Source organism: Eleutherodactylus coqui, chromosome 11 (assembly GCF_035609145.1).
Source record: "Eleutherodactylus coqui strain aEleCoq1 chromosome 11, aEleCoq1.hap1, whole genome shotgun sequence".
NCBI lineage: Eukaryota > Metazoa > Chordata > Amphibia > Anura > Eleutherodactylidae > Eleutherodactylus > Eleutherodactylus coqui.
The window spans coordinates 5051325-5078335 of record NC_089847.1 but is presented as its reverse complement, the minus strand read 5'-3'; the positions used below and the strand labels follow the sequence as shown (position 1 = coordinate 5078335).

At 51.3% G+C, this 27011-nt stretch overlaps 1 pseudogene; it reads right to left on the bottom strand.

Moving 5' to 3' along the window:
- Nucleotides 1-11958: 11958 nt before the first annotated feature.
- LOC136582753 (liver carboxylesterase-like) lies at nt 11959-25711 on the bottom strand (annotated as a pseudogene).
- Between the last annotated feature and the right edge of the window lie 1300 nt (nt 25712-27011).

Sequence of the window (27011 nt, the reverse complement as noted above, 5' to 3'; positions counted from 1 at the left end):
TTGGGCTCCCTCACACTGGTGAGGGCAAATCACATCCCGATATCACACTGGCGAGGGCGAATCACAGCCCTATATCACACTGGCGAGGGCGAATCACAGCCCGATAACACAGTGGCGAGGGCGAATCACAGCCCGATATCACAGTGGCGAGGGCGAATCACAGCCCGATATCACAGTGGCGAGGGCGAATCACAGCCCGATATCAAACAGGCGAGGGTGAATCACAGCCCGGTATCACAGTGGCGAGGGCGAATCACAGCCCGATATCACACTGGCGAGGGCGAATCACAGCCCGATATCCCACTGGCGAGGGTGAATCACAGCCCGATATCACACTGGCGAGGGCGAATCACAGCCCGATATCACAGTGGCGAGGGCGAATCACAGCCCGATATCACAGTGGCGAGGGCGAATCACAGCCCGATATCACACAGGCGAGGGTGAATCACAGCCCGATATCACAGTGGCGAGGGCGAATCACAGCCCGATATCACACTGGCGAGGGCGAATCACAGCCCGATATCCCACTGGCGAGGGTGAATCACAGCCCGATATCACACTGGCGAGGGTGAATCACATCCCGATATCACACTGGCGAGGGTGAATCACAGCCCGATATCACACTGGCGAGGGTGAATCACAGCCCGATATCGCACTGGTGAGGGTGAATCACAGCCCGATATCGCACTGGTGAGGGTGAATCACAGCCCGATATCGCACTGGTGAGGGCGAATCACAGCCCGATACCGCACTGGCGAGGGTGAATCACAGCCCGATATCGCACTGGCGAGGGCGAATTACAGCTCGATATTGCACCCGCGAGGGCGAATCACAGGCCGATACTGCACCCGCGAGGGCGAATCACAGTCTGATATCACACTGGCGAAGGCGAATAACAGCCCGATATCGCACTGGCGAGGGCGAATCACAGCCCGATATCGCACTGGCGAGGGCGAATCACAGCCCGATATCGCACTGGCGAAGGCGAATAACAGCCCGATATCACACTGGCGAGCGCGAATCACATCCCGATATCACACTGGCGAGGGTGAATCACAGCCCGATATCACACTGGCGAGGGTGAATCACAGCCCGATATCGCACTGGTGAGGGTGAATCACAGCCCGATATCGCACTGGTGAGGGTGAATCACAGCCCGATATCGCACTGGTGAGGGCGAATCACAGCCCGATACCGCACTGGCGAGGGTGAATCACAGCCCGATATCGCACTGGCGAGGGCGAATTACAGCTCGATATTGCACCCGCGAGGGCGAATCACAGGCCGATACTGCACCCGCGAGGGCGAATCACAGTCTGATATCACACTGGCGAAGGCGAATAACAGCCCGATATCGCACTGGCGAGGGCGAATCACAGCCCGATATCGCACTGGCGAGGGCGAATCACAGCCCGATATCGCACTGGCGAAGGCGAATAACAGCCCGATATCGCACTGGCGAAGGCGAATAACAGCCCGATATCACACTGGCGAGCGCGAATCACAGCCCGATATCACACAGGCGAGGGTTAATCACAGCCTGATATCGCACTGGTGAGGGTAAATCACAGCCCTATATCACACTGGCGTGGGTGAATTACAGCCCTATATCACACTGGCGAGGGTGAATCACAGCCCTATATCACACTTGCCACCATGTGAACACCGCCTGGATGCGAGGCATCTTCATGTGAAAACAGCCTGGCATCACTGCTGGGATGAAGGGAATCCCCATCGCGGCTGTCACTGCGGTAGAGGATCGCAGAGTTCTCCATTGAGAACAATGGGCGATCTCGCAGGAATATAGAACATGCTGCGATGTGTTTCCCGCATTGTTATCCCATGAAGGAAATCATCACTAATGTATATGAACCGATTCACAAGAACGGGTTTGATATCAGTGCGAGATTTGTGCGTCTCACAACACTGTGAAGTCAGCCTTAGAAATATGTGTTGGACCTCGCCCGACGACAGGGCTGTGCAGGGGAATCTGAATGTCAGATGATGTCCGGCACTGGATTGGAAAGGGTTAATAGAATATCTGTCGCCGGTTTTGAACTTTGCTAATGCAACAAACACTCTGAAAACCCGATTTGACTACAGTCTGTTTTTTCTTCTGTGACGTCATCTGAAAACTTCCCTGATGAGGATATTGAGGAAGGCGAACGGACTGCCCCCTGCTGGCACATGCTCTCCACGTAACATCGCTCCTGAGACCCAGGAAGCGGCAGAGAATCCTGCACAGCCCCCAACTTCTGTGCAAATGCCACACCTTGCTGCAGCAACTCAGCGGGGGCAGCTGAAATTCCCACTCCTGGATTTCAAGCAGACCAAAATTTCCTGGCCTACTTACAATCCAGGAGAGAGGAGGACTAAGCTGACGCACTGCTGCAGTTCGGACCATTCTTTCCGGAAGTTACCACTCCACAAGGTGCAGCGTCCTGTAGGGTGACTATGGACACATGGCGTACACTGAGGAGCTGGGAGGGCAAGATGCTGGCTTGTCACGGTGGCACTTACCACGCTCCCTCCCGGAGGGACGCATGTAGCCAAGGCCAGGGCAGCGCTGGGTCTCTTCCGGACACCCCCGGCATGGGGATGCTCAATAAACTGGGGGACAGGGTTGTAGTTGTCACATGTGACGCCACCGTTCAGGGGAGGGGACAAAGCAATAACGAGGTTAATAATTTGGCAAACTCTTATACAGTGTTAAACAGACTAAAATGAAAATGTTGAAAAAAAAAATGTAATGTGTATTAATTTGCCAGATTATTGTAAGCTCCCCACATCACTCGTCCTCGTTGTGTAGCGAGTCCCTAACTAAACATCTGCCACTAAGTAGCTCGCTAAACAGAAAAATGAAAGCACAGCCGGCTTTAAAAAAATGATGCTGTTTGCAGAGATCAGTTCATCTGGTTCTTCACACATACTATAGTCCATCTGCCATGGAACTGCTACCGGAGGACCCAGAAAGTAGTCCATCAAGATGTCTCTGACTCGGGGAGCTGATGCTGCAGGTCTGCCATGCATCGTGGGGTCATCCCCAACTTCCGCAGAGATAGTTGCAGCTTCAGCCTCTTCTGCATTCCAACAAACATTGTCCCGGCAAAAATACCACAGAACCGCGCCGGCTCCCATTACCGCACACATGTTGTCGGGCTTCAGCTAAAGTGTGTCCACTTGTTGTGAGAATGCCAAAGGCACACTCTACGGGATGCCTTGTGAGTCGGTAATTAAAGACCCTCCTCCTGGTGTCCATGTCCCTGCGAGCAAAGGGACACAGAACATGAGTTGTCAGGCCAAAACCCTTATCCGCCACATTGATGAATGGGCTAAGTGGACCCAAAGAGCCAGGAAGGTTCCTTCATTCTGGCAGGGACAGCTGGTCGGCCATAACTCGTTGACCCATTCTGGAAATGTGAGCATCCGCAGCGCTACAATAGGCCCCAATATCCACAATTATAAACCAATGATTACTATCAGCGAGAGCCAGCAGCATTACCGAGAAGTACTGCTTATAATTGTTATCTCGGGACCAGAGGGTGGCGGCTTCTTCACACGGAAGTGTTTGCTGTCCAGCGTCCCAATGCAGTTCAGAAGCTGCGCAGCGAACCCTCAGCGATGTCCACCCGGTCTTGGCAAGAGGATGGAGCCATCACCAAAGGCACCAGACGCTGCCAAAGCACATCACACGAGTTCCTGATGACCCCACAAATCGTACATTGCCCCAACAGATTCTCGAAATGCAGAAAAGCAAACAAATTCCCGGCGGCCAGGAGCCGGCACAACGAGGACGAATGAAATAGGTTGTAGCTAAAAATGAGTATGTAAAATAAACACAACACAACAGGGAAGAATAAGGCGGCTTCACACGATGGGATTTCAGTAGCGGAATCCGCAATTGTCACCGGCGCAGTCGATACGCGGTATTTTGTGCCTGCTGAAAAGATAGAACATTCGCATGTCTGCTCAGATGAACGGATAGCGATTGTGATTTCCGTGAGCAGATTTTAAATCACAGCATGTTGTATTCTTGCGCAGAATCCGCACGGACGGCTTACAGTGAAGTCAATGGAGGCCGTCTGACCCACAGCCCATCCTCAATTGACATTGCAAATAGGCTGCGAGCACCTGCGTCATCGTATAGAGACGGGGCAGGAAAAACTAACATTTAGGGAAAAAAAAAATCTGTACTGCGCATAATGGATGGTGAGCGATCGCGGTCATCCATAATACAGAGGGAGAAGGTACGCAGGGTCGCCGGCCGGGGACAGAGCTGGAATCTGCTGCGGTAACCTGCGTGTGGAATCTGGCTCTGCCGTGTGCAGCCGGCCTAATGTAAAAGAAACACAGAGATGAGACCGTAGAACAACCCGTGTACTTACCTCCGGGTGACCGGGAGTCATTCCTCATACTTGAGAAAGCCTCTCAGGAGTCGAAACGTTGTAAGTCTTATTGTTTGGAGAAATAAAAGAAATCTTTTTAAAGCTGCACCTTGGATGCTGTCACACTTATCTCTATATGCGGGAGTCCTTCCTCAGCAGATATACACGATACATATTGGTGTCAATGTAAGTCATTCCGTATCGCACCTCCAGGACAGCTGGACCGACAAACCACAGAAGGCGATGAACTTGTCCGGATGGCGCCTCAAGTCAATGTAAAGAATATGGAAATGCCCCTTATACTGCTCTCACACCAGCCGTCTTTTACCGCGATTAGCATGGCGCCCCGAGTGCCAGTCGCTCCGCAACGCTCCCATTGATTTCAATGGGGCCTCCCAGACCTGCGCTCGAATGCCGCTATTTTCGAGCGCTGTTGGTTCTATTTTTGTGCATTTGGTGTTTTTAAAGCATCTCAGCACACTGATGGGGTGCGTTAAAAAGCGCTGTCAAAGTCTGTACCATGCATTCAAAAATCGCAGTAAAATGTTGCGGTTTTGAGCTCCGTTTATCTGAACTCGTGTGAGAGTGGCCTTACACGCACGCTGCGACATAGAACCTCCTCCTCCTTCTAGGCCCGTTCTCCGGCATCTCACGTGACTCTCCAAATCTGTGCCACAGCAACCATGGCAAGAGAACATCCTCATCAGAAGACGTCTCCAACCTCAGCTACTCCCTCACAAACCCAGAAAGTACAAGATGCACTGCAGAATAGCGCGGCGCTGCAAGTGTGACCCACTTATGGTGGATTACAGCATGCGGTCAGTCATGACAACTTCTGGGCTTGTTTGTGTGCTTTTTTTTTGCATGTACAAATGTGCTTGGCTGCTGCCCACAAAAACACTAAACTACTCTGATACACGCAAAAAAACGCGTTCACGGCACAAATACGTTGCACTGAGGAGCGCACATTGTGCATACGCTCATGTGGAGCCGCCCTTAATGACATAGACTCTTCTTTAAAATTTTTGGTTCCTCCTGCCCAACAAATCACAACTCTTTTATTTATCCATCAACATACCGGTAGCTGTCTGAGGGCTTGTTCTTTGCAGGATGAGTTGTATATTTCAATGACATTTTTTCCAGGGGGTCCGGAAAATCGTCAGACCCTCTCACTGTTCCTACATGTTGTTATGCTGTGGTTTTGTGGCCCCCTCATTCTGCACTCAGGACCTCATAATGACAAAGTGACATCAGAACCGGAGAAATCTTTAAAAATAAAAACCTCCCACCCAGCAGTGCCATAAGTATTCACACCCCTGGACTCAGTACTCAGGTGAAGACCCTTTGGCAGTAATTCCAGCCTCCAGTCTTCTTGGGGATGATGCAACAAGGTTTGCACCCCTGGATTTGGGGGGTTTCTGTCCTCCGTCAGGTTGGATGGGGGCCGTCTGTGGACAGCCATTGTCAGGTCTCTCCAGAGATGTCCCATTGGGTTCTGGGCTCTGGCCGGACCACTCAAGAACATTCACAGAGTTGTCTGCACTCCTGGGTGTTCTTGGCTGGGGTCTTAGGGTCTTTGTATTGTTGGAAGGTGACCCATCTGCCCGTCTGAGGTCCCTTGTGTTCTGGATCAGGGTTTCATTATCTCTGTACTTTGTGCTCCATTTAGCTTTTCATCCACCCTGACCGGTCTCCCCTCCCCCAGCATGATGCTCCACCACCAGGCTTCACTGTAGGGATGGTATTGAGCAGGTGATGAGCAGCACCTAGTTTCCATCTACCCTGACCGGTTTCCCCTCCCCCAGCATGATGCTCCACCATAAGGCTTCACTGTAGGGATGGTATTGGGCAGGTGATGAGCAGCGCCTAGTTTCCATTCCCCCTGACCAGTCTCCCCCCCAGCATGATGCTCCACCACCACCAGGCTTCACTGTAGGGATGGTATTGGGCAGCTGATGAGCGGCGCCTGGTTTCCATCTACCCTGACCGTTCTCCCCTCCCCCAGCATGATGCTCCACCACCACAAGGCTTCACTGTAGGGATGGTATTGGGCAGGTGATGAGCAGCGCCTGGTTTCCATTCCCCCTGACCGGTCTCCCCCCAGTATGATGCTCCTCCACAAGGCTTCACTGTAGGGATGGTATTGGGCTGGTGATGAGCGGCGCAATGTTTCCATCCATCCATCCTGACCGGTCTCCCCTCCCACAGCATGATGCTCCACCACCGGGCTTTACTATAGGGATAGTATTGGGTCGGTGATGAGCAGCGCCTGGTTTCCATTCCCCCTGACAGCACTCCCCTCCCCCAGCATGATGCTCCACCACTAGGCCTCACTGTAGGGATGTATTGGGCTCGTGATGAGCGGCGCCTGTTTGCCATCCACCCTGACTGGTCTCCCCTCCCCCAGCATGATGCTTTGCCACCAGGCTTCACTGTAGGGATGGTATTGGGCAGGTGATGAGCGGTGCCTGGTTTCCTCCAGACAGAACACTTAGATGCAAGAATGTTCCATCTTGGTGTCATCAGAGCAGAGAATCTTGTTTCTCGCAGTCTGAGGGTCCTTTAGGGTCTTTTTGGTAACTCCAGGTGGATTTCATATCTCTTATTGAGGAGGCTTCTTTCTGGCCGCTCCGCCATAAAGCCCAGATTGGTGGAGGCTGCAGGGACGGTTGATCTTCTGGAAGTTTCTCCCATCTGCACACAGGATCTTTGGAGCTCAGCCAGTGACCGTTGGGTTCTTGGTCAACTTGGTGACTCCAATCAAGGTGTAGAAACACCTCAAAGATAAGAGAAATGGGAGGCCCTCGCAGCTAATTATCAGGTGTCCTATCAAGGGGGTCAATACTTATGTCATTGCAAAAGGGGAGTTTTTCATTTTTAAAAACTATAAACATTTCCCCGGTTCTGTTGTCACTTTGTCATTATGGGGTCCTGAGTGCAGAATGAGGGGGACACAAAACCACAACATAACAACATGTAAAAAAGGGAAAGAGTCTCAAAACTTCCCAGATCAACTATAATGTACTAAAGTAGTTTTGAAATTCCTAGGGCTGCCTTCACACGGGCGAGAACATCGCACTAATATGAACCCCGCAATGTGATGCAGGAAACAAATGGCGGCATGTTCTACCTTGTGCGTGCTCTTCGCATCGCAGCCCTGGGCGCCTTCACAAGAATGCCACCTCATGATTTTATCGCAGGAATGGCCGTTCGGGACCCTTGAATAAGGATTGGGGCATTTAGATGCCACTCTCAGAATTGACAGCAGCACTTATAGGGTTAACAGCCGCGATCAGCACTCAAGTTGATTACAGGCGAGTGTCTGCAGCGGGATCGGCCTCTGAACAAATCCCACGCCGCCATGTTATGTCCTGGGACGTGAAGCGCTTCTTGGCCATTGCGGGATCTGTCCTGTGTAGAGGTCCATGTGTGTTGGAGTAAAGGGCCCTTCACCATTCACCAGTCCCATACCGTTTACTGACAGAATACAGACCCACTGAATAAACTGGTATATTCAGATCTTCGATTGTTTTACACAGACCAATGTTGCACGTGTAAAAACAATTTGCATGTCCTATTCCGTATTCATGGACCAAAATCGCCTGTTAAAGTCTATGGGTGCGTAAGAAAACTGCAGTGAATCCATCAGCATCAATGTTCGCTGCAGTGAATCCATCGGCATCCGTGTTCGCTGCAGTGAATCCATCGGCGTCCGTGTTCGCTGCAGTGAATCCATCGGCATCCGTGTTCGCTGCAGTGAATCCATCGGCATCCGTGTTCGCTGGAGTGAATCCATCGGCATCCGTGTTCGCTGCAGTGAATCCATCGGCATCCGTGTTCGCTGCAGTGAATCCATCGGCATCCGTGTTCGCTACAGTGAATCCATCGGCATCCGTGTTCGCTGCAGTGAATCCATCGGCATCCGTGTTCGCTACAGTGAATCCATCGGCATCCGTGTTCGCTGCAGTGAATCCATCGGCATCCGTGTTCGCTACAGTGAATCCATCGGCATCCGTGTTCGCTGCAGTGAATCCATCGGCATCCGTGTTCGCTGCAGTGAATCCATCGGCATCCGTGTTCGCTGCAGTGAATCCATCGGCATCCGTGTTCGCTGCAGTGAATCCATCGGCATCCGTGTTCGCTGCAGTGAATCCATCGGCATCCGTGTTCGCTGCAGTGAATCCATCGGCATCCGTGTTCGCTGCAGTGAATCCATCGGCATCCGTGTTCGCTGCAGTGAATCCATCGGCATCCGTGTTCGCTGCAGTGAATCCATCGGCATCCGTGTTCGCTGCAGTGAATCCATCGGCATCCGTGTTCGCTGCAGTGAATCCATTGGCATCCGTGTTCGCTGCAGTGAATCCATCGGCATCCGTGTTCGCTGCAGTGAATCCATTAGCATCCCTGTTCGCTGCAGTGAATCCATCGGCATCCGTGTTCGCTGCAGTGAATCCATCGGCATCCGTGTTCGCTGCAGTGAATCCATCGGCATCCGTGTTCGCTGCAGTGAATCCATCGGCATCCGTGTTCGCTGCAGTGAATCCATTGGCATCCGTGTTCGCTGCAGTGAATCCATCGGCATCCGTGTTCGCTGCAGTGAATCCATTAGCATCCCTGTTCGCTGCAGTGAATCCATCGGCATCCGTGTTCGCTGCAGTGAATCCATCGGCATCCGTGTTCGCTGCAGGGATTGTGCAGCTTGGATTTCATACTATATATTCATCAACTTTTATAGGCTGAAGTTTTGGCGCTCGGGCGGTGGGTGTTGTGTTCCACCACGTAAAAGGACCCTCCCTGTGGGGCGACTTCTTGCCTGATCCCCATCATGGTGCTGCTGATCGGGGTGTATTGATGGATGTTCTATTGATCGGTGCGAGGAAATTAGTCATGTAAGTTTGTGCATTGTCCTGGAATCTCAGAATGTAGCATTATCAGCGGAAGCTTCCGTGCGCCGCCAGAACGCCGCGCTGCTGCTGAGCTGCACTTCTCAGGAGAGCTCGCTGGTCAGGAGGAAGTCCTTCTACTATCATCTGGAAGTTCCATGTTCATGAAGAAAATGTTTGCAAATAGGAAGTTCCCAGCCTGCAGTGAGTCAGCCCAGGCAGGAGGTCACAGCCAGGAGCGCAGCTCTGCCACCCACACTGCTGCAGCACACTGAGCACATTCTAAGAAGCTTTATTGGCATGACCAAATACACATTAACATCACCAAAATAAGTGAGGAGTCAGATTTGTCTCTATGTGCGCATCTGCTGGCGCAATTAACCATTCAGATGCTGATTTTGGTCTGAGGTGTGCGAGAGGTTAACATGGATGGGATCAATCAGGAACCTCCAATAATACGTACAGATTGTGCGCCAATGTTTGTGACCTTGTTTTCATCAGATATTGAGAGAACAAGGATTGGGTGTGTTGGATTTTAACCTCCCCGTCCCTTTGATAAGCAGCATCATAAAGTTGGGCGCCGCTCATCGTTGTCTCCCTTTAGCTATAAACATGCAGCGCAGCTGATCGGACCGTTTGTAGGTGATTTGGGCAGATGCTGTAGGGAGGTGGTTGGGAACTGAAGTGCTGCCGGCTGCCATGCTCTGGTGTCGGAAATCCTGCCGCTCTTAAAGGGGCTTCCAGGGTTACAAATTCATGGCTGCTTTCTTCCAAACGCAGCATCATCCTTGTTCATAGGATTGTGGGGGTGACATTGCAGCTAAGCTCCATTGCAGTCAGTGGGAGCTGAACAACAATACTAGACCCACCTACGGGCAAGGCTGGCGCCGTGTTTAGAATGAAGCAAATAGTGAAGATGGAACAATATGTCTGCAGCGCCACCTACTGGAAGGCAGAATTCCTGCAAATCAATGTCAGACTCTTTAGACAAGCCTTATAACAATGACTGGGAATTGTAAGCTGAGCCAGAGTAAACCTACTGTTTCGGGGTGCAGTAGGTTTCTGGCTTGGCTAGTCCTATGACATGGGTCAGGAAGGGTATTGTTTCTCCTTAAGGAGCACACCCAGAAGGTGAGTGAGGAGACTTATAAGGCCATGCATGCTCCTCTGGGGAATATGCAATTAGGGAAGTTTGAACAATACGTCTGCAGCGCCACCTACTGGAAGGCATTTCTGCAAGTCAGAGTCAGACTCTTTAGATACTGATGAAGGGCAAAAGCCCTGAAACAGCTGTCTGTGTTTGGTTATTCTGGCTTGATTTTCAATTCTCACTCATTGTTCTAAGGCTTGTCTAAAGAGTCTGACATTGACTTACAGTAATGTTGCCTTCCAATAGGTGGCGCTGCAGAGATATTGTTCCATCTTCCCTATTTGCATATTTCCCAGAAGAGCATGAATGGCCTCATAAGTCCCGTTACTCGCCTCCAAGAAGAAAGCAGTCATGTTTCTCTAAGGCCCCATGCAGACAGCCAAGTCGGATCCCGCTGCGAGAATTCTTGCAGCAGGATGGGACCTGTGCCCCGGCATTCACCTTATACTCACCCGTCCGGTGTCTTCTCTCTCTGCACTGCGATGTGCCAGTTGCTGCCCATGCGCAGTGCAGAACCGGACAGATAGGACATACCGCGATTTGTTTACCCCCAAGTTTTCATGTGGTCAAATCGCGGCAGTCTGCATAGCATAAACCAATGCAATCCTGTCGCAGCATGCACGGGCGGAAATCCCACCGCAGAGTTTCCGCCCGTGTGCATTCACCCTAAGACTGCTTTTAAATCGGTTTATTCGTTCACTCATGTGGCCTGTTTATATAAGGAATGAAATCATTCACTTGTTCCCATTCACTGTACCAGTCAATGTGCATAACTGAACAAATGCTCTTCACACGCGACGAACGAACAAGCAAGAGATTATTATGATGCCTCCATAAAATGAATGAGAGACGAATGAATTCTTGTTTGTCATTCAGTCGTTGGCTGTGTTTACACTGAATGATCACAGCGTAGAAGCGCCTGAACCCCACACCGCTTCTTAAAGGGGTTGTCCCGCGGCAGCAAGTGGGTCTATACACTTCTGTGTGGCCATATTAATGCACTTTGTAATGTACATTGTGCATTAATTATGAGCCATACAGAAGTTATTCACTTACCTGCTCCGTTGCTAGCGTCCTCGTCTCCATGGTGCCGTCTAATTTTCAGCGTCTAATCGCCAGATTAGACGCGCTTGCGCAGTCCGGGTCTTCTTCTTTTCTGAATGGGGCCGCTCGTGCCGGAGAGCGGCTCCGTGTAGCTCCGCCCCGTCACGTGCCGATTCCAGCCAATCAGGAGGCTGGAATCGGCAATGGACCGCACAGAAGAGCTGCGGTCCACCGGGGGAGAAGATCCCGGCGGCCATCTTCAACCGGTAAGTCAGAAGTCACCGGAGCGCGGGGATTCAGGTAAGCGCTGTGCGGATTTTTTTTTTAGGTCCCTGCATCGGGTTTGTCTCGCGCCGAACGGGGGGGGCTGTTGAAAAAAAAAAACCCCGTTTCGGCGCGGGACAACCCCTTTAAGGTCTTTATACATGGCCTATTATCGGCCCCAGACATTCCTCCAAGCTCTTGTTTGCCTGACAGTAGATCTGTGTAAAGTGACCAACAATCAGTTTCAGTGAGCAGAAAATACTGATTTATTGAGTGTAATCGGCTCCTGTGAACCGCGATACCGAGAACCGGCCTATGGGGGATGAACAATGGTAACTAACGCTCGGCCTGCATGTTCATTGACGCTTGTTACATCCGGCCAAGAACTTGACTAAAAGGACCCTTTTTAATATATATTTAACATAAAAGACTTTCAGTACTGTTACAAATAAATCCAATAACCCTCTAAATGGTTAATCAGCAGCCCCTAAAGATGGGCAGTCATCTCTGTGTACCCCCTAAAGATGGGCAGTCATCTCTGTGTACCCCCTGCGGGTATTAGATCAGTCCTGGACCTTCAGCGGTCAGTGACTATCCCATTGGAGACACGATTTTCATTCTTCTCTTTTTCTGGATACACAGGAGTGTTGCGCCGATCCCATTGGAGACATCTACAGCTCTGTGTGCTTATTGCTTGGTATCTTCTGGATTTTCTCAGTCCAGAATTCGGTTTTTCCTGGCCTCAGGTCTTTAGCCAATCGCTGCTTTAAATTAATTTCCAAATAACCTTCTTCATGGTCAAACTGTGGCCAGAGCACCAGGCCCGGCCCATTGGGATCCCTGCAGGAAATAACAGTGTTAGTGGGGTGAAAGCCTAATGAGGTCACTTTATAAATGGGGTGTAGGAGGCACTGAGGACTGACCATTCTCCAAATTGTCCATATATATGTTCAGGTCTATTATGTCCTGCACTCCTCATACAAGACGGTGCCTCAGACCTCCCCCGTGCACCGTGCCTCACACCTCCCCTGTGCACCGTGCCTCACACCTCCCCCGTGCACCGTGCCTCACGCCTCCCCCGTGCACCGTGCCTCACGCCTCCCCCGTGCACCGTGCCTCACACCTCCCCCGTGCACCGTGCCTCACGCCTCCCCCGTGCACCGTGCCTCACGCCTCCCCCGTGCACCGTGCCTCACGCCTCCCCCGTGCACCGTGCCTCACGCCTCCCCGTGCACCGTGCCTCACGCCTCCCCCGTGCACCGTGCCTCCCCCGTGCACCGTGCCTCACACCTCCCTTGTGCACCGTGCCTCACGCCTCCCCCGTGCACCGTGCCTCACGCCTCCCTCGTGCACCGTGCCTCACACCTCCCTTGTGCACCGTGCCTCACGCCTCCCTTGTGCACCGTGCCTCACGCCTCCCCCGTGCACCGTGCCTCACACCTCCCTCGTGCACCGTGCCTCACACCTCCCTCGTGCACCGTGCCTCACACCTCCCTCGTGCACCGTGCCTCACGCCTCCCCCGTGCACCGTGCCTCACGCCTCCCCCGTGCACCGTGCCTCACGCCTCCCCCGTGCACCGTGCCTCACACCTCCCCCGTGCACCGTGCCTCACGCCTCCCCCGTGCACCGTGCCTCACGCCTCCCCCGTGCACCGTGCCTCACGCCTCCCCCGTGCACCGTGCCTCACGCCTCCCCGTGCACCGTGCCTCACGCCTCCCCCGTGCACCGTGCCTCACGCCTCCCCCGTGCACCGTGCCTCACGCCTCCCCCGTGCACCGTGCCTCACGCCTCCCCCGTGCACCGTGCCTCCCCCGTGCACCGTGCCTCACACCTCCCTTGTGCACCGTGCCTCACGCCTCCCCCGTGCACCGTGCCTCACGCCTCCCTCGTGCACCGTGCCTCACGCCTCCCCCGTGCACCGTGCCTCACGCCTCCCCCGTGCACCGTGCCTCACGCCTCCCTTGTGCACCGTGCCTCACGCCTCCCCCGTGCACCGTGCCTCACACCTCCCTCGTGCACCGTGCCTCACGCCTCCCCCGTGCACCGTGCCTCACACCTCCCTTGTGCACCGTGCCTCACGCCTCCCTTGTGCACCGTGCCTCACGCCTCCCCCGTGCACCGTGCCTCACACCTCCCTCGTGCACCGTGCCTCACACCTCCCTCGTGCACCGTGCCTCACACCTCCCTCGTGCACCGTGCCTCACGCCTCCCCCGTGCACCGTGCCTCACGCCTCCCCCGTGCACCGTGCCTCACGCCTCCCCCGTGCACCGTGCCTCACGCCTCCCCCGTGCACCGTGCCTCACGCCTCCCTCGTGCACCGTGCCTCACGCCTCCCCCGTGCACCGTGCCTCACGCCTCCCCCGTGCACCGTGCCTCACACCTCCCTCGTGCACCGTGCCTCACGCCTCCCTCGTGCACCGTGCCTCACGCCTCCCCCGTGCACCGTGCCTCACGCCTCCCCCGTGCACCGTGCCTCACGCCTCCCCCGTGCACCGTGCCTCACGCCTCCCCCGTGCACCGTGCCTCTATGGAGTATACTGAAGGTTAGGCCCAGAGTGTACAACAATGTCCAGGGACATTATAATGGCATCTTACCCATTGCGAGCAAAGTTGGCCCAGTATTTCATGACTGTCTTACTGAGGGTTCGCTCTTCATCAGGAGCGTCACCTTGTAAAGAGAAGAGTCATAATATATAGTCATATTATATAGCATGAAGAAATTGCACCCTATGAGCAGCAGCCAAAAAAATTCAACATGGCTGATCTTGTACTTCACTGGATGGAAGAGGTAGGGTTTGTGGATGCCCCCACGATCATTGGCCCACAAGCTTCATTCTCCCTCCTAGGAGTACCGCTTGGTCCTGTATTCTTAGTATTAGGCCAATGCTGGCTGTAAGGTAAGCCACTGGCCATAATGGCTGAAGACCTCTCTGGTCTTATGGCCTAATACTAAGAATAGAGGACCAAGTGGTACTCCTAGAAGGAAGGTGTTCAGCCATTATGGCCAACATTGGCTTACCCATTGAGAAGAATGCACCGTCTCTCAGGAAGGGTCCTCCGAACACAAACATCAGCTCGTCTCCATGGTCAGATTTCACGAAGGCAGATCTCCTATCCTTCAGTACTGACGGGCGATGCTGGAACTCATAGAAGAAGACAGGGGATCCGGAGTCTGTGGGGAAAGAGGATGTGAGCCATAAAATGTTACCTCGAAGCTCATCCATCAAAGACAGGAGTTAGGAAGAGGACGTCAAAGGCTGCGGCGACAGCCGAAACGTTGGCATCAAGCCCGTGTGTGGCTTAAATAAAGATGGAGTTCCTTTAATTCTATGCCTTGACGTATTTGGGCACCCTGCTTTATGGCTCCAACACACCGTTTCTTGCTAGACTTTATAGGGGTCATGGATCCAGACTCCTTTGGGGGCTCGCAACACACACCGAAAGGAGCCTCCCTTATTTGATAAGGCACGCACAAGTGCTGTTGTGTTTACGTTATTTGGGTCTTGGGTGGGTGTTCTGTACGCAGTGATTTATACTGACATATCCAGGTTAAGGGTCCGGCCCCCCGGCTACTCCTGCTCTATTTGCCCCTAGCCCCCCTGTTCTGACACATCCGCCCGTCATTTCCCACAAGCAGGATTACTATGATGCCAATGCAGAGGACGCTACAATAATATCCATGGACATAGCTTGTACCTCGGTGATATCTTGCTGCTCTGAGAGACGGGATAACCAGAGACACATCACCGCACAGATCCAGAAACCTGTTTCTGAGCTCTGCAGGGTCATCTGTCCCCCAAAATACTCATCCACTAGTGAGGGAATCATGTGGGCGGAGACGCCCTGCAATAACAGAACATCAGCTACAGTCAGTCCTACACAACATCAGAGACACCACAGTCTGCAGGGATGAAGGTCTCACCAGGTGCGGAAAGTTCTTCCGGTTCTCTAGAACAGTTTCTTTATCCATCTCCTCCAATATGTCTGAGGCATTAAGGAGCTGATACCAAGAACAAGAATTACCTTAAACATTCACCTCAAGGCGAAGAACATTCGTGGTTAATTAGTATTATACTGCAGAGCTGCACTCACTATTCTGCTGGTGGAGTCACTGTGTATATACATCACATTCTCACCTTTGGGAGTAACCAGCCACATTCCTGGTCATTCACTCCAATGATAAGGGGGGCGCTGTAGACTTGTTTGGTATAGAGGGTCTCTTCAGAAGGCTCGGTTAGGACGACCCCATCCACACACACTGGTAGATTTGGGACGGTCTGCGCAGACAGGACATGACATTTGATTGCAAAGAGACATTTCAAAAGAATATGGCAGGAGCCGAATGAAAGTGTGTGATGATGTGTGATGAGGTTCTCTGGTCGGCGGGTACGGTGCTCTAATGGGGGTTGGATGTGTAAATGCTGGAAAAGGGCAGTTGGAGAAATCTGTAATTAACCTTGTTAACATTTGTAGTCACCTTGTCTACCGTTACCGAGGTGTCTAACTACAAAGTATCATCCTCCAGCTCTACCAGGCTGGAGGCTTCTATCATTCATTACTGTCACTTACTAATTTTTCCTCATCATTTCTTACATGTCAGCCGTCACTTGTCATTCATTACCTGTCACTTATCAGCCATCACTCATCAGTTATCGTTAATTAGCTGTCACTCATAGGGTTTCTCCCAGTTATTATTCACTATCTGTTACTCATCACTCATTAACCATCAGTCATTACTCATCCATTCTCTGTCATCATGTACGACCAGTTACTCATCACTAATTACCTGTCACTCATAAGTTCTTTCTTATCACTCATTATCTGTTACTCATTCATTACCTTTCAGTTATAACTCATCATTAATTACCTGTCAGTCATGAGTTCTCTCTCCTCATTCTTTACCGGTCATTCATCACGCATACTAATCACTCATCACGTATTGTTAATTAGCTTTCACTCAAAGGTATTCTCCCATCATTCACTGCCTGTCAATTACGCATCATCATCAATTACCTGTCACTCATCAGTTCTCACTCAGTGGTCATTTATTACTCATCATTAATTACCTGTCACACATCTGTTCTCTCATCATTCATTACCTATCACTCATCATTTATTACTTGTCTCTTATTATTCATTATCTATTACTCATTACCCATCAGTCATCACTCATCTGTTCTCTCTCATCAGTTACAACCTGTTACCTCCTGTCACTACCAATACCTGGTACTCACTAGTCATCACTCATTCTTAACCATTCACTTATTACTCCTCATTAATTACCTGTCACTCATCAGTTCTCTCTCATTATTCTTTACCTCTCATTGATCAGTCATTACTAATCATTAATTACCTGACGCTTATTTTCATTATCTGTCACTCGTCAGTCATCACTCATTTATCACCTTTCACTTATTACTCATTTTATTCATTAGCCATCATTTATCACTCATTAGTTCTCTCTTATCATTCATTACTCATAACCCATCAGTCATCACTCCTCATTGATTCCTTGTGATGCAGATATAGATGACCCCGTTATAATATACCATATGTGACATAACAGAAAGGAGTTCATCGGTGGTCTTCTTCTTCAGACAGTCAACCAGGCCGGTGGGCTCACAGCCAGAGATGGAGGCTACCACCTGGAAGAGAAGCCCACACCTGTATGACCAGTCATTGTAATGCAACAGGGATGCAGGGGGAGGGGTGTACTTACTTCTCTGAAGTGGAGCAGGTCTGTAGTCTCATTGACTATTACCCCGGGGATGAGGGCGACTCCGCTCTCTACGATGGCTCTGTGGAACAAGTCTTTACTCAAAGGAGACAACATCTACAAAACACAAGGCGGAGTCCGATATTCAGAGAGGAACCGAAGACCGTGATATTCAGAGAAGGGTCTGCATAGACCCCAAGACACAAGGTGTAGTTCACTATATGGAGAGGTATCTGCAAAGGCCCCAAGACACAAGGCGTAGTTCACTATATGGAGAGGTATCTGCAAAGGCCCCAAGACACAAGGTGTAGTTCACTATATAGAAAGGTGTCTGCAAAGGCCCCAAGACACGAGGTGGAGCCCGCTATATAGAGAAATGTTTTCAAAGACCCCAAGACACAAGATGGAGTCAGTCATATGGTGAGGTGTCGGCAAAGACCCCAAGGCACAAGGTGGAGTCTGCTATATAGAAAGGTGTCGGCAAAGACCCGGAGACACAAGGTGGAGTCAGCTATATAGAGAGGTGTTTTCAAAGACCCCAAGACACAAGGTCGAGTCAGTCATATGGAGAGGTGTCGGCAAAGACCCCAAGGCAAAAGGTGGAGTCTGCTATATGGAGAGGTGTTTTCAAAGACCCCAAGACAAAAAATGGAGTCAGACATATGGAGAGGTGTTGGCAAAGACCCCAAGGCTCAAGGTGGAGTCTGCTAAATAGAGAGAAGTCTGCAAAAATCCCAAGACACAAGGTATAGTTCAGTATATGGAGAGGTGTCTGCAGAAACTCCAAGGCACAAAGTGGAGTCTGCTACATAGAGAGGTGTCGGCAAAGACTACGAGACTCAGGGTGGAGTACGCTATAAAGAGATGTCTGCAGAGACCCCAAGACACAAGGTGTAGTTCAGTATATGGAGAGGTGTTCGCAAAGACCCCAAGACACAAGGTGGAGTCAGTCATATGGAGAGGTGTCGGAAAAGACCCCAAGGCAAAAGGTGGAGTCTGCTATATGGAGAGGTGTCTGCAGAGACCTCAAGGCACAAGGTGGAGTCCATTATATAGATAAGTGTCATCAAAGACCCCAAGGCTCAAGGTGGAGTTCGCTATATAGAGAGATATCTGCAGAGACCCCAAGACATAAGATGTAGATCAGTAAATGGAGAGGTGTCTGCAGAGACCCCAAGGCACAAGGTGGAGTCCGCTATATAGAGAGGTGTTTTCAAAGACCCCAAGGCACAAGGTGGAGTCAGTCATATGGAGAGATGTCTGCAGAGACCCCAAGGCAAAAGGTGGAGTCTGCTATATGGAGAGGTGTTTTCAAAGACCCCAAGACAAAAAATGGAGTCAGACATATGGAGAGGTGTTGGCAAAGACCCCAAGGCTCAAGGTGGAGTCCGCTATATGGATGTCTGCAGCTGTTCTGTTCCATACTGAGCAGAAGTCACCAATACTAAAATCCGTTTACAAGATCTCTGCTTGCTGCCTGTAAGGACATTTTTGATTACTGCCAGGGACTGGAAACCTGTCGGACCCTTGCTTTCACAGCTAAGGGTTTGTTATGTCCGGATGCCAGCAGCACACCTCCCTCTTATGTCCTGCTATTTTGTTACAATGTGTCAGTCTGGAGGCCTGCCTGTTTACCTCATGTAGAATAGTCTATACTGGATACAATTGAAACAAATCATCAGCTGTGAGAACTATTAGGATTGTACAAGCTTTCAGTATCTGGGTATAAACAAGAATGTTTCCAGTCACTGACATCAAGCAGAGATCTTGAAAATAGTGAGGAATTGAAACAAAGAGTTTGTTATAAATGCTCAGAAGTTGCAGTCATGGCTGGAGAGATGGGTGGCGCTCACCAGGACGGAGACGCTGACTGCACCAGCCGATTCACCAAATATGGTCACAGCGTCGGGGTCACCTCCGAAATCCGCAATATTCTCCTGAACCCACCGGAGAGCCGCAACCTGATCCAAGAAGCCGTAGTTCCCAGATGCCTGGCCATCACCAGTGCTGGAGGAGAGGGGGCAGTTATCTATGTGCAGGGGTCATCAGACATGACGGGTAAGGGGGTCTCACATCTCAGATGGGGGGGACAGAATGGACGCCTCTATAGAATCTACTAGAAGTCACGTCTAACTGGAGAGTACAAAGGGGGCAGGAAGTCTTGTCACTTACCACAGGAACCCCAGGATTCCCAGCCGGTACTGTACGACCACCAGCACAACATCCTCGTAGGCGCTCAGCGCAGAACCATCGTAAAACGCTGCTCCGCCCACTAACAGCGCTCCGCCATGTATAAAGACCATCACCTGCGCAGAAGGATCAGCTAAACATGAACCGCGCCGGACTGAGTCATATAGACTGCCGACACCACAGGGAGACGCAGTATGGACCCATTACACTAAGTAACATAAGGAAGGCCTCTCACCGGTAGCTTAGCGCGCTGCCCCCTGTCTGCCGGAGTGTAGATGTTCAGGTACAAGCAGTCCTCAGAAAATGGCGGCAACTTTATCTCGGCTCCAGCGCCAAACAACTTGTGTGTCCACTGTAGTAACTCTGAAGACTGCAGACACCTGTGCAAGAGACGGGGGGGTCACCGCGCAGAACATCGGGGTCTGTCAGCCCCCTGTCACTCTACAGACATTGCCATCACTTACATTGGGGGGTCACAGTCTAAGTTTCAAGATAATCTGTATATTTTTTGAGTGTGATTGAAAACCAAAGCATCCAGAGGTGACGCACGCGAACACGGAGAGAACATACAAACTCCATGCATGTGCTGCCCCCAGACGGGACCCCAGCGCTGCAAGGAAACAGTCCTGACCACATTCCTAGATTGCGCTGCTTCGGAGGCTTTCGTGTCTGGAGCGATCTGTCTCTTTACCTTCTTTCTAATGGTCAGTAATTGCAGAAAGTAGGCTTTACCCTAAAGTGGCTGATAACAGAGAGTGACAACTTGTATCCAGGTTTATAGGTCTGATAGGTGAATTACGGTAGGTCAACATGCCTTTGTAAGATGAAGGGGTGCTCTGTGCAGCTGTGCACCCCAACCTTACTTACATGGGGGGATACTCCGCTGCCTCCTTCACCGAGCTCCAGCCCTCGGGGGGCTCCAGGGCTGTGAATCGATATAAACCCATCGGAGGTTTGGCATATGGGACTCCATAGAAGGCGTGGACGGTTCTGTCTGTCTTTACTGGCACCGTTACCCCACGAAGCCGCCCGTATTTAGTGGTTACTGTTGGACGCCCCCTCTCTGCACCTGCAGATAACAGAGAACAATCCGCATTACATAACAGAAGATGCCTTCTACAAATCGCTCAATAGATGGAGCAGTTCGCACGATAATTGCACCTTTAAACGCCATAAACCGCTGGCCGGATCTTTCATGCAGACCATAAAAGCCTCACTGGGCCGTCGCTGCACGGTTCAATGTAAACAGGCGGTACCACCTATGAACGACTGTCCGTTTACTGCGAATGGCGGCGGACGGAAGTATCTCCAGCGCACGCCGTCTACATTCAATAGTGATGATCCCCCTGTGTAAAAGCAGAAGAGCGAGCATCGCCGGGACAGTCGTCCCACTTAAGAGGGGCTTTAACCTCTCCAGCCTGATAGCAGATAGCAGAGAGCAATGGAGAGTATTCAGCCTCTACCCAGCCTGAAACGACTGATAACAGAGAGTAATAGCTGTCATTTACCTGTCCTACAATCACCGTCTCTTCAGCCTGCCATCTGATAACATCCAGCAAAAATACACTTTCCTGCAGCATAAGACGTATTAAAACCAGCTGTGTATTTTTGCTGGATGTGATGCGGGTTTGGATCCTGACCGCTTCTGGCTTTTGCATTTCCCTCCTCACATAAAGAAGGTTCTTAGGGGACAATTTTTGCCTTCATTTGCTGCCGTGTATCTACTCTTCTACACTGACATCTGATAACAGAGAACAACAGCGTGTGTTTATCTGTCCTACAGGTGGTTGTTATGGCCCCTCCCCAGCATTGGTGGGCGGTCATGTGCTCATACTTCTTACCTTACTTGTTATCATAACCCCTCCTCCTCCTCTTCCCGCCAACAACTTCCTTCCACCTCTGAGATTACATCCCCGCCCGGCTGCCAGGACTTATACATACTTACCTGCCTGGAGGGCCCCTGGGGTCACACAGCACAGGATCAGCATCCAGCTCTGGGGCCTCATGGCTGGGTGATGCTGTAGCCTGTTTGGTGGACTTTGACCCAATCTGTCCCCAGCAGCCTGTGAACTCCCTGCCCACACATTGTGTAAGCTGAATGTGTGCCAGTGGGCAGCGGGCCAAGAGAGGGGAGATGGCGGCATCAACCTTCTGCCTGTCCTAGAATTGTATCTATGGAGACAGCAGAGGGTGAGGAAGACTGCAAAACGTTCCCTACCCAAAGAAGAGAAATCTGCACAGGAGAGGCACCCAGGACCCCCTGAGTACAGCAGTGGGGGTCATGTGGGCAGACTAGGCATGTCCCCCTTAGCTGATTGTGTGGGGGCACCAGAGCTTACCACTAGGGTATGCCAGCATCGACTGCTGTGACCCCGCTGCTTCCTCTCTGGTCAGCTCCAACTTTTACAGAGCTTGAATGAGCCAACTCTGAGAGCTCTAGGGACAGCAGGGGCAAAGTGGTGCCATCCAGCAATGACGAGCAGGAGGGCACATTCATACTCTCATCATGCAGTACCTGCCATCTAGATGTCTCTCCCTTAAGAATAAGAGGGTTAATACTTTTTGGCAGTAAGCTCACTTTGCTTGGTGGAGGATGCAGGTGCAATTGCCCATCAGCGGCCGTGCAGAGATTACTGCATACTGCGGGGCTGACTCCAGGGGGATAAGAGTCACAGCCCACTTACGCCTCCGTTATTCATCCCTCCATCCCGTATATTAGACACCAGTTATGGCACCAGTGACATTATTTTTGCAAATATGACAAACTAGCTCATATACCCAGCTTCGCCCAAGTTAATTTGATATAGCAATGATCTATGAAGTCAAGGTTACCTTAGAGTAACTGAGGAATAAAATATGTATACACATAGAGGAGCGTTAGATTGTGCTCAGGCTGCATGTACCGATGTCCCTCTGCAGAATGTACAGCCCCTCCCACTCTCCTCATTTAGTACCTAAAGTATGCTTGCGGCAAATTTCACGCATGTACAACACTGGGAAGTTATATTACATAGGGGTGCACTTAATTTTGCACTTAGCATTGAATAATCGAGTTGTGACCCCTTTACTTTTCCTATTTAGGACCTAAAGAATGATCTGCCAAATTTCATATTTGTACAACATCGGGAAGTTAGGGAATTAGTGGCGAGTCATTCAGTCAGTCAGTGAGTGAGAGCTTTCACCTTCATATATATAAATATATTTTCTGTTATATCTCCCTGAAGACAAGTGTGATAGAAATCTCAGAAAATCCCGCCTTTACTGCACTTGTAAATGTGTGATTTTCAGGCTTCTGCAATGACCTTCCACCTTAGAAATCGGATTTCACATCGCTGTACCGTCGCTATTTACCCTCATGAAAAAAACGGAATGTTCCAATAGCTAAAATGGGAAAAATTGCATCGCAGTCGCATGTAAATCACATGACCTACAAGTGTGATGCCGCCTCTTCATGCTCTTACAGGGAAGAGTCGGTGATTCTCGCAGCAGAAGACATGCTGCAGTTTTTTGATCTTCTGCAAGAGAGCCGGCCTTACGGCAGCATGTTTGGCATTTAACTCTTTACTGATGGAAAGATGGCCGCCAGAATTGTTCAGAGATGCAGAAGGTTTTTATTACTTGCACTCTTTTTACGCTGTTAGGTTTTATATGTTCATCATTGCACTCCGAGGAATCCTCAATGCAGTTCATATGACACGGATTTGTAATCGGTAATGGGAAAAATAAGAAGTAGGTTACGTTCTTCATACGGTTTCTACATAGAAGCGGCGTTGGGTGTCGCACCTGGATCTCCCCCATTGAATGGGGTTATATTCACTTGTGGATACACGACAGTTTTGGATTACATGAACGCAGGCAGCTGATGCCCACAATGTACCAGGCTGCTCCCAGACCCACAGCGCCAGCCCAACCGTTACTGATACATAACGGTGATGAGAATGGCGCCGTATCAGCTCTTAATGGATCCGTTATAAAACTAAGGGCTCACACCCACTTAAGTTTTTTTTCTCTTGCGCTGTGAGAGCAAGTGAAAACACTCGCCTCGCAGTACAAGAAAAACTCTGTGATATCGCCAGTGCTGTCAATGGGGCCGACGGCAGCAGCGCTGGCCCTGTTGAAAACATAGGGAGAATGTCGCGGACGTCTGCCACAGCAGGAGCTTCCTTCATCCCCGTGGGGACTGCGAATAGCCGTCAGTAATGGAGTGACTCGTACACACTTCATAACAGGATGCTTATATGCATGCGGAAATCCAGAAGTGCTTAAGATCTTAGTGTCCATTTTAAATGGAAAAACGGGAATTTCCCTTACCGATAATTCCCTTTCTTGAAGGCATCATGATGGCGTACGCTGGAGGTCGCTCACCTGCTGACCTGAAGGGACAGGGAGAGGTAGAGCATAAAAGGCACCTCCCCTCCACCAACACCTGTGCGTTCCAAACAACCACAGTGACAGAATACTTAACCAGAAGGGGTGTTTTTATTGGCGTCACACACCTCAGACACGAAAATCATAAGCGTACACATTACCTCATGTGTTAGACAAAACGAGGGTAACCATGTTGGTAGGGGGGGGGGGGGGGGGGATGCTGTCATGATGCCTTCAAGAAAGGGAATTATTGGTAAGAAAAATTTCCCTTTTCCCTCCGATATCATGACAGCATACGCTGGAGGAATACCAGATAACTGGCATGGGCTTTTTAAGGGAGGGATTACTGCTTGAAGCACCTTCCTCCCGAAGGTTGCATCCTGACTAGTCCAGCCTGAAGTGTTTAATAAATGTATGACTAGAAGTCCACGTGGCTGCGTTACAGATCTGTTCGATCGAGGCATGCGCTCTTTCTGCCCAGGAAGATGCCACCGCTCGCATAGAGTGGGCCTTCAATCCTTCTGGGGGAGGGATGCTCTTGGCCTTGTAAGCCTCCCGGACGGCTCTCCTGAGCCACCGGGCGATCGCATCTCTAGAAGCGGCCCTTCCTTTGGCCTGCCCCTGAAATTGAACGAAAAGTTTATCAGTTTTCCTGAAACTTTCCATCGCTTCAAGTTACGCTGGTACCGCTCTTAACGTCAAGATTATGGAGGCTCTGCTCCTTTTCGTTTTTAAAGTTTTGGCAGAAGGCTGGAATGACTATTGGCTGGCCTCTGTGGAAGTCTGACAAGACTTTAGGTTGGAAAGAAGGGTCTGAAGAGAATACAATCTTGTCTGGGTGAATAGTCATATATGGGGGTCTCTGTGAAAGAGCCTGGATTTCACCCACGCGCCTAGCTGACGTGACCGGCACAACGAGGGCTACCTTATACGTCAGAAGGTGATGGATAGGTCACTAATTGGTTCAAACGGAGGATCGCAGAAGGCCTTAAGGACTATGGTCAGATCCCAGGGGGGGCGCTGTACGCCTTGTAAATGGATGCAATCTAGTCGCCCCGCTAAGAAACCTTCTAATCCACCTATGCTCAGCAAGCGCAAGATCAAAAAATGCCCCCAAAGCCGCCACTTGGGCTTTGAGGGTATTTGGACTCAACCCTTTATCCAGGCCCGCCTGGAGGAAATCTAAAATTTTCCGGATGTCTGGCTGGTCTAACTGCTGGATGGCCTGACCTATCCATTCCGAAAATTTTTTCCAGACTTTGGAATAAATCTTTTTCGTTGAGGGCTTAAAGGAGATGTCTCGAGGAAGCAGTGAATTTTTTTTTTTGCCCAGTCCCCCCCATTAAGCATACATTACTAAGCCCCCCTGTAAATGACTTTTCTAGCTGGTTTGTACTTACCGTTCCAGCGTTTCAGCAACTTATAAAAGTTTCCCCAAGATGGCCGCCGACTCTTTTCCCGTCGCTTGCTGCAGCCCGACGTGCGCGCTCCCGAGACGCTACCAGCTGTGTCTCCCTGACAACCAGACGCCCCGCAGCCGCCGACCGGACCCACCGCAGCCGCCGACCAGTCACCCACCGCCAGGCAGCAGGTAACCGGCGCTAGCCGGCTCCCCAGCGCTACGCTCCCGGCTCCCCAGCGCTACGCTCCCGGCTCCCCAGCGCTAGACCCTCAGCCCAGGTGAAGGCCCCGGAGCCCAGCGCTAGGCCCCGGAGCCCAGCGCTAGGCCCCAGAGCCCAGGTGAAGGCCCCGGAGCCCAGCGCTAGGTTCCGGAGCCCAGCGCTAGGTTCCGGAGCCCAGGTGAAGGCCCCGGAGCCCAGCGCTAGGTTCCGGAGCCCAGGTGAAGGCCCCGGAGCCCAGCGCTAGGTTCCGGAGCCCAGGTGAAGGCCCCGGAGCCCAGCGCTAGGTTCCGGAGCCCAGGTGAAGGCCCCGGAGCCCAGCGCTAGGTTCCGGAGCCCAGCGCTGGGCTCCGGGGCCTTCACCTGTCAGTGAACATCACCCCCGACCCATCACTTACCTGGGCGGCTTCTCGGGACAGCTGGACACCTGGGCGGCTTCTCGGGACGGCAGCTCCAGTTTCTGCACCTTCCTCTAACAGAGGATGGTACAGAATGGCCGCTCCAGCGCGCTCCCGAACAGTGACAGCTCGTCTGCGCATGCACAGAAGAGCTGTAGCGGGGAGCACACTGAAGCGGCTCGTGCTGAAAGGAGAAGACCGGACTGCGCAAGCGCGTCTAAAAAAGCAAGCTGCCAGCGAATTTAGACGGAACCATGGAGACGGGGACGCTAGCAACGGAGCAGGTAAGTGAATAACTTCTGTATGGCTCATATTTAATGCACAATGTATATTACAAAGTACATTAATATGGCCATACGGAAGTGTATACCCCCACTTGGTTTCGCGAGACAACCCCTTTAAGGCTCTCACAAATAGTGGCAATCACATTGGACAATAGACCCTTTCCTAAAAATTTTACCCATTCAAGATCCAGGCTGTAAGGGGTCAGAGCGGAGGTTGCTGCTCCAACCTGTGTTGTGGCCGGCGCTTGTAATTGCAGGCACAGCTGCCATTGATTTAATAGAGAACTGCACGTGCAATTACAAGCACTGGCCACTACACCGGGCTCGGAGAAACAGCTTCCAGTCTGTAGCAGCGCTGACAGCAGCCGCCCACTCAGGTGATCAGCCAGGGTCCAAAGCAGCAGATCCCGGCTGATCGACTATTGATGACCCATCCTGAGAGAGTCCGCAGTACTTTTTTGCATGGAAACCAGTTTAAAAATCTCTGCAGTTACAAGTGTCGATCACTACACAAAGCTCGCAGCAGCAGCTTCCATGCCAACCCCTGTGTATCGTGGCACTGACAGCAGGCATCGCAAGTGGCAGACCCTGCCGATCAACTACTGATGACCTAACTTGAGGCTAGAGATGCAGAATAGAAAAGTGGGTGGAGCAAAACCCGCATGGCAGGAGTGGCCCAAAGAAAGAGGTTTAAAGGGTACATGTTAT